The 8,863-nt window shown below is 35.1% G+C and overlaps 1 non-coding gene across 1 annotated transcript; it reads right to left on the bottom strand.

Annotated features, from left to right (window-relative positions):
* Nucleotides 1–339: 339 nt before the first annotated feature.
* On the bottom strand, nt 340–478 carry LOC133757253 (small nucleolar RNA SNORA7). The gene has a single exon (XR_009865626.1). It is a non-coding gene; the product is annotated as a small nucleolar RNA SNORA7 (small nucleolar RNA).
* Nucleotides 479–8,863: the final 8,385 nt, after the last annotated feature.

The following is an 8,863-nucleotide window of genomic DNA, read 5'->3' as shown; positions in this document are numbered from 1 at the left end:
AGAAATGTATCTAGTAATTTTGAAATGCCTGGTGTTTATTTTTAGAGCAATCTATGAATATTATTCTAGTAATTGAAGATTTAAAGTATGTATGTTAAAGCAGTATTTTCTATATTGATTTATACTATTTGTTTTTTAAATTTCTAGGCTGTACATGTTTGGTTCTGTGTGTATGTTTTATGTGTATTAGCTTTTTCATTGGCACTTTTAGTTTGGAAAGCAATCTTCCACTATGTCTATTACTGTCAATGAATTTTATAAATGTTTTATACTTTCTTTAGTTATTAATGTCAAAATTGAGATTATATTTCCTTATTCTATATATTTTTTTTCCATGGGCCCTGTTGCAGAGGGTCTTCTAATCACCAGCTACTGAGCAAGCTGGGAATGGAATGGGTGTCTCTGCAGCCTTGCTTTCCCTCCCACTTCCGAAGCTGGCAGGAGACTGGCTACTCTCCAGACGTGATCCTGGGAGGTGTTCTATATATGTTAAACAAGGAATTGATTATGCAATTGCCTTACTTTCCTTTAGTTAAACATTTTTTGCTGAAGACAATACAATTTGAAAATATAAAAACAGTATTGGAGTATGTTCTATTTCCAAATTTTTAATTGTTGCTAAATAGTTTTTTGTATTTGAGGTGCATTTTATAAAAATATTAATAATGTATCAAAATTCATACTGACAATAACTTCAATAATGTATGCATTACATAATTAGTATGCCACATATGTTTGTTTCAGTAATAAACAACATTTTATCTCAAATATTTGAGTCTTTGTTTCTTAATTTATTTCTTTAGTTATTTAAATGTAAGTGATTCTCTTTACTTAATCCAAAGGGAGAGAACAATCCAAAATGGGAAGCAGGATACACAGCAGACTCCTAGAATGGCAGATGTCCTAAACAGCACTCTGGCCTCAGAATCAGCCCTTAAGGCATTCAAATCTGGCTGAAGAGCCCATGAGAGTATTTTAGGCATGGAAAGCCAAGACACTCTGGCAAAAAAAAAAAAAAAAATGGCCTATATGAAAGATCTCTGTGAGTGAGAGAGTGAGATCCCAGTGGAAAGAACAGGTCATCAAAGAAGGAGGTACCTTTCTCTGAAGGGAGAAGAGAACTTACACTTTGACTATGACCTTGTCTAAATATGATCAGAGTCGGCGAACTCAAAAGGCTTCCATAGCCTTGGCAACTCATGACAAGAGCCTCGGGTGATTACTGACACCATAAACAAGAGTGTCAATTTGTTAAGTCAACAGGAGTCACTGTGCACTTACTCCTCATGTAGGATCTCTGTCCTTAATGTGTTGTACAAGGTGAATTAATGCTATAACTAGTACTCAAACAGTATTTTACACTTTATGTTTCTGTGTGGGTGCAGACTGTTGAAATATTTACTTAATATATTACTAAATTGATCTTCTGTATATAAAGATAATTGAAAATGAATCTTGATGTGAATTGAAGGGGAAAGGGAGCTGAGATGGGAGGGTTGTGGGTGGGAGGGAAGTTATGGGGGGGAAAAGCCATTGTAATCCATAAGCTGTACTTTGGAAATAAATAAATAAATAAATAAATAATAAAAGAAAATAAATAAATAAATATAAATGATTCTCTTTATTTAATTCTCATTTTTCCTTTGATTTATGAAGCCATAATACTTTTTGGTCCTATGTTATTATTATCAGTGCTTCCAAATGCTCTCTATTATTTTCTCACAATTACTCTTTTTTTTTCCACAAAACATATGCAGTAGAGTCTTATTTAGCATATTTTTCTCTTCCAACACCAGTCACTCCTTACTTCACTGATGAAGTTTCCTAAAATATTTTAATTTAGATTATTCACTATTTAAGATAGATTGATTCATGTCATTTATCATATAGCCCTAAGCAATTGTTATACAATCAGCCTTTTCCATTACCTCTCTCCTCCTCTGCACCATCACTGTACCTTCCAGAACAGCAATACTTTTTGCACAGACACTATTTCTAAATTTCACTTTACCTTCTTATATATTTCTGAATCTCCCATTACCCCCACAAAGTTAAACCTGTTTAGCTATGATATCATGACCTGCTCCTTAATTAGCAACATGGAATGACAAATTGATTCTACAAGTTCCTATCAGTGTTATCTCTTCAGTAGGTTTTTCATAATCCAATGTAGGCAAAAAGTTAATTTTCTTTGCCCTCAAGGCATTTTGTTTACATCTTAGCAGGTTTTATTAAAAGTGATCTGTTTATGCTTTCCTGGCTGCAAAAAAAAACCAGACTCATGACTTTTCCCATTGCTCTATATTTGTGCTGATATTTGCTAAGCTCACTTCCCATCCAATTTGACTATTTTGTATGGACTGTAACACAAAATGCCTTGCTAACAACTCATTCTGCCTCCTCTATTTACTGCTTACTTCCTGTTGAGCATAAATTGAGTCTTCAGCTTTAGCCCTCTGGGTGGTATTACCAAGATAAATCCTCCCAGCAGTCCTTTTTCTTTGTTTTTCATTGCTTTCTTCATAATAAATGCATTTTTCCACTGATTAAACTGCACTGAACTTCTCCATCCAAGATTTTTTAATTAAACTCAGCAAGAAAAAATTGAAATAAGTATCAGTGAAAAATAAAATAAACTTACTGATCCCTGGTTACTCAGTTTCTCTTAAATATATGTTTATATGTTTTCCCTCCCACATAAGAATTGTAAAATATTTCCTAAGACGTACCTTCCTTTCCACCAAAATGTGTGGATGATTCACATGTCAAATTTACTTATGTGAGCACTGCAGAGCCTTCAGTGTCTGTAGTCAACACTGCAATCAAGTTGTTAATTATTGGAATTACATAGATAGCCTACGTTATGATTTCAGTGCCTTAAGTTATCATTTTATATTTTAGTCTCCTATGTTTACATTAGGATTTGCTATAACATACCGTTACAAGAAAAATGTTCTGTATTTGGCAAATAACTGATTAATCCTTAACAGTATTTACTGATATATGATCTTTCATTGTCTTTACTGTATTGTTTCTTATTATAATGAGGACATTCAGGTATATCTAAAAATTAACCACCCTATTTGAGGTAAAATTTTATGATTTTTTAAAATAAAGATTTATTTATTAATTTGAAAGATAGAGAGTTACAGAGAGGGAGAGAGAGAGAGAGAGATCATTCATCTACTGGTTCTCACCCAAATGGCCACAATGGCCAGAGCTGGGCTAATCTGAAGCCAGGAGCCAGGAGGTTCCTCAAGGTCTCCAATGCAGATGCAGGGGCCCAAGGACTTGGGCCATCCTCTCGTGCTTTCTTAGGCCATAGCAGAGAGCTGGATCAAAGTGGAGAAGCAGGGACTCAAACCAGTGCCCATATGGGTTGTCAACACTACAGGTGGTGGCTTTATCTGCTATACTATAGCACTGGCCCAAATTTCATGACTGTGGTTAGGTGATAAAATTTCGAGGTAACTAAATAGATTTTTATATTTAATAACTAATATTATTAAATTAATGCAAATTATGTAAAATTTAATTTGGGCCAATATCTGTATGATTTTTATCAATTTAATTTTCTTAAATGTCTCAAAAAATTCATATGAGTAGAGTTGCTATTTAGTTGATGTAAATTTTCTCTGTTGTAATGATAAAGCATCTATTTAAATGCACATTCTGGGTATCTTTTTACTTGTTCAGCTTGTAGTTGAGATGTCTATAAAAAGAACATGTTAGCATCTAGGGTGTTTTCCTAGAACATCAACTGGACTAAGATAAGACTTTTTTCCTGAGAATCTCCTTCAATGTATAATCTGTGTTTAAATAAATAAAAAAAATTAGAAATCAAGATTTGAAAGGAAGAGATAACTCTAGTACTCATCATAGTTAGGGTAAGGGAAAGACAAATGGAAAGAAGACTAACACTTACACTTGCTTCCTCCCTCTGTGTCCAGTTCCGCTAAACTATGCTGACCCCAGGCTCCATCCAGATCTCATCATGTGGACTTTATGCCCTAATTCTGGCATCTGCATTTGGTTGGCTGCAGGAAGCCTGGCTAGTAACTTTTATCTGAATCTTTAATGCTCCAGGGACGTCTATTTGAAAAGCCTCTTATTTTCCATCTTCTTCCATTAGCGTGGCTACAGGACTCTAATCAAATGCTTACAGAAGGCAAGGCTATGCATGAGGAAGTATTTTTATCATAAAATATTTCAATTTAATATAAGAGAAAAATTAAATTGATTTATTGCTTCTAATACATGAAGAATATGGAAAAAGAAAATCATAATTTAAACCTTTAAGTACTAAGCTCAAGCAGGGGACCAGGGAACTCGTATGACTACCCTCAAAAAATTCTTACTTACCACAGCTTTAAGATCAAGACTTCTTCATTCTGACCTCAGAATCAGCCCTTAAGGCACTCTGATCTGGCTGAAAAACTCATGAGAGCATTTCAGGCATGGAAAGCCAAGACATTGTGGCAAAAAAAATGTCCTAATGAAGGATCTCTGTGAGAGAGACCCCAGTGGAAAGAAGTGGCCATCAAAGAAAGATGTACTTTTCTCTGAAGTGAGGAGAGAAATTGCAATTTGTTTATGTCCGTATCTAAATACTGACAGAGTTTGTCGATTCAAAAGATTTCCATAGCCTTGGCAGCTCATGGCAAGAGCATACCATACATAATAGTGTTAATTGCTAAATTAACAACATAGTCATTGTGCACTTATTCCCCAAGCAGGGCCTCTGTCCTCAATGAGTTGTATTATGAGAATTACCTGTGAAACTTGTTCTCAAAGAGTTTGTGTGTATGTGTGTGTACAAATTATTGAAATCCTTACCTAGTATAGAGTTGATCTTCTGTGTCTAAAGTTAATTGAAAATGAGTATTAATGGAGAATGGGACTGGGAATGGGAGAGAGAGGAGGAAGTTGGGTGGGAGTTGAGGTGGAGGGCAGGGATGGTGGGAAGAATCACTATATCCTTAAAGTTGTACTTATGCAATTTGTACTCATTAAATAAAAATTTTCTTTGGGAAACAACAAAAAAAAAAGATGTAGGCTTCTGAAAGTCATCTCAGGGTGAATGAATCACTGTGCCAACTGAATTCCCAATAAATGGACTTTCTTACGTCAAAGTTAGGCCATGGAGTCGAAAGATTAAAAATTTGAAAATTGAGATAAATACTTATGGTCATATTTTGATGAAGCTGAAGACTTTGAAAATCTGAATTCTACTGAGTTTCATTTGCCTACACAAGTAACTTTTATTCTCTTCTCTTAGGAGGTAAATCTCCACTTGCTTGAAAACATACAATAGCCTCCAATTATCAAGGTATTTTAAAGGAATTGCTAATTCTCCTCAAGTCCCATTCACACCATATTTCATTGTTTTTAGATTCTAACCAGGACCAAGTCTCAGCAGGCTCCAGGAAATCTGGCAAGGTATTCATTAGCTGACAACCAAAGTAATTATATGATTTTTCCAATTTATAAACAAAAACCTGAAGAATAAGTATGGAAACAAAACTCAGTATGTAGGATCTGTGTAAAAGGTGTATACTGTTGGATCTGGCTGAATACATTAATATGAGTGTATTAATTTAAGATCTGTTAATTCACACCCTAACTGTAACAGTCCTCATTTTGACAAATGCAGTAGTGAAAAGTGCTACAGATACTGTGAAGATTTTTGCTTTGATTCCTCTCTGCGGGCCAGAAAGAACAGAGGGAACTGTCACAAAGTAAGCTTTCTGGATCCAATGAAGATGATGATCGAAGAATAGCAGGGGCCAGGAGGAGGTATTTGTGTGCCCGAGACTGTAAACCACGATGTTAAGCAGATCCAAAACAGCCATCGGAATGATTGGTACTATGAAGAACTGTGATGTTAAGTAACTGAAAGTAATGGGAATCCCACTAAAGACTAAATCCCACTAAAGATACTTAGTTACATAAGTGTCAAGGTTTCAGATATAATCAAAGTAAGTCTGAGCTGAGTCAACACAACTGATGGTCATGGTACATCAACCATTTTCCAGAGTTAGGTGTAACGTCCTGGAAATCAGAACCTTCTAAATGGAAGCCATGTCATTTTACCCCTAAGGAAGGGTATAAGTGGGATAGTGGGGTTGTGAATTATGGATTCCACTGTTCTCACCACTTTCTTTTTTTTTTTTATTAAACTTTTATTTAATGAATATAAATTTCCAAAGTATAGCTTATGGGTTACAATGGCTTCCCCCCTCCCATAACTTCCCTCCCGCCCGCAACCCTCCCCTTTCCCGCTCCCTTTCCCCTTCCATTCATGTAAAGATTCATTTTCAATTCTCTTTGTATACAGAAGATCAGTTTAGTATATATTAGGTAAAGATTTCAACATTTTGCCCATATAGCAACATAAAGTGAAAAAACTACCATTGGATTACTAATTATAGCATTAAATAGCAATGTACAGCACATTAAAGACAGAGATCCTACATAATTTTTTTTTCAAATTAATTAATTTTCTATGCCATTTCCATTTTAACACCAGGTTGTTTTTTTTTTTTTTTCATTTCCAATTCTCTTTATATACAGAAGATCAATTCAGTATATAATTAGTGAAGACCTCATCAGTTTGTGCCCACACAGAAACACAAACTATAAAAATACTGTTTCAGTACTAGTTATAGCATCACTTCGCTTTAGACGACACATTAGGGACAGATCCCACATGGTGTGTGAGTACACAGTGACTCCTGTTGCTGACTTAACAATTTGACACTCCTGTTCATGGCGTCAGTAATCTCCCTAGGCTCTAGTCATGAGTTGCCAGGGCTATGGAAGCCTTTAGAGTTCGCTGACTTTGATCTTATTCAGATAGGGTCATAGTCAAAGTGGAAGTTCTCTCCTCCCTTCGGAGAAAGGTACCTCCTTCTGTGATGGCCCCATTCTTTCCACTGGGATCTCACTCACAGAGATCATTCATTTAGGTCTTTTTTTTTTTTCCATGATATCTTGGCTTTCCATGCCTGCTATACTCTCATGGGCTCTTCCGCCAGATCCGAATGCCTTGAGGGCTGATTCTGAGGCCAGAGTGTTGTTTAGGACATCTGCCATTCTATGAGTCTGCTGTGTATCCCACTTCCCATGTTGGATCTTTCTCTCCCTTTTTGACTCTATCAGTTAGTATTAGCGGATACTTGTCTTGTTTGTGTGATCTCTTTGACTCTTAGACCTATCAGAGCTATCAATTGTGAGCTGAAATTGATCACTTGGACTAGTGTGATGGCATTGGTACATGCCATCTTGATGGGATTGTGTTGGAATCCCCTGGCACATTTCTAACTCCACCATTTGCGGCCAGTCTGATTGAGCATGTTCTAAATTGTTCATCTCCTCCCTCTCTTTTTCCACTCTTAGATTTAACAGGGATCACTTTTCAGTTAAAATTTAAACACCTAAGAATAATTGTGTGTTAATTACTGAGTTCAACCACTAGTACTAGAACAACAACAACAACAACAAATACTAAAAAGGATAAAGTATTACATTGTACATCTAAAGTCAGGACAGGAGCTGATCAGTTCATTGTTGCTTATAGTGTCCATTTCACTTAACAGGTTTCCCCTTTGGCGCTCAGTTGTCACCGATCAGGGAAAACAAATGATATTTTTCTCTTTGGGACTGTTCTCACCACTTTCACCAACTCAATGAAGCTACTGGTCTTTCAGAATAAAGGAATGGCATGTGAGGAGTGAATTACAGCATGAACTGAGTAAAAATGCCTTGTGAATCTTTAACTATTTTAGTATGTTTTCTAATTGTGTAGTACAGATCTGATGATAAAAGATATAAAAGCTTATTTCTCACCCTTGATTTTTTTATGAAAAATCTCTGAAGATGTTATGTAAACTCGACCATTAGTAACTGTAGGATTACTTTCACTGAATGATAAAAATGCATCAAAATTTATTTTCACTAATTCCAGTTCTTCTCAAGCTATTAAAAACAATTAAAATGGAAGGAATCTTCCCAGACTCCTTCTGTGAAGCCTGCATCACCCTAATTCCTAAACCAGAAAAAGATATGACAGAGAAAGTGAACTACAGACCAATATCCTTGATGGACATATATGCAAAATCTTCAACTAAACATTTCTAAGAACTTAAGAAACTCTAGAAAATATGCAAACACATGGCTACTGCACAACATGCTCCTGAATGAACAGTGGGACATAGAACAAATCAAAAGAGAAATAGAAAATTCCTGGAATAGAAAATGACAGCAAACCATATCAAAACCTATGAGACACAGCAAAATCAGTGATAAGACATAGGTTTATAGCAATAAGTGGGTCCATCAAGAAATTGAAAAGGCATCAAGTAAATGATCTAACAATGCATCTCTAGAACCTAGAAAAACAAAGACAAACAAACCCCAAAATAGTAGGAGGGAAGAAATAATTAAAATTAGCAAATAAACAAAATTGACTCCAAAAACAATATCAAATATTAGTGAAATGAAGGGCTGTTTTTTTTAAAAAAATCAGCTAAATTGATATAACATTGGCTAGCTAACCAAAGAAAAGAAGAATCCAAATGAATAACTTAAGGAGTTGTTTGTAACCACGTATACCACAGAAATAAAAAAAAATCAAGAATTATTAAAAACAGCTTTATGACAATAAATTATAAAATCTAGAAAAAAAGGATGTATATATGAACATGTGCAATCTACCAAACTTGAGTCATGATGATGTAAAAAATCTAAATAGACTAGTAAACAAATATTAAAGTAACCAGTAATAAATATCCTCCTAAGAAAGAAGATGCCAGGACCAAAAGGCTTCACCACAGAATTCTACCAAACTTTTAAAGAAATTCCA

This window comes from Lepus europaeus, chromosome 3, assembly GCF_033115175.1.
Source record: "Lepus europaeus isolate LE1 chromosome 3, mLepTim1.pri, whole genome shotgun sequence".
Lineage (NCBI taxonomy): Eukaryota > Metazoa > Chordata > Mammalia > Lagomorpha > Leporidae > Lepus > Lepus europaeus.
Note: the sequence above shows the minus strand (reverse complement) of the source record. Positions and strands in the feature narration are given on the sequence as shown.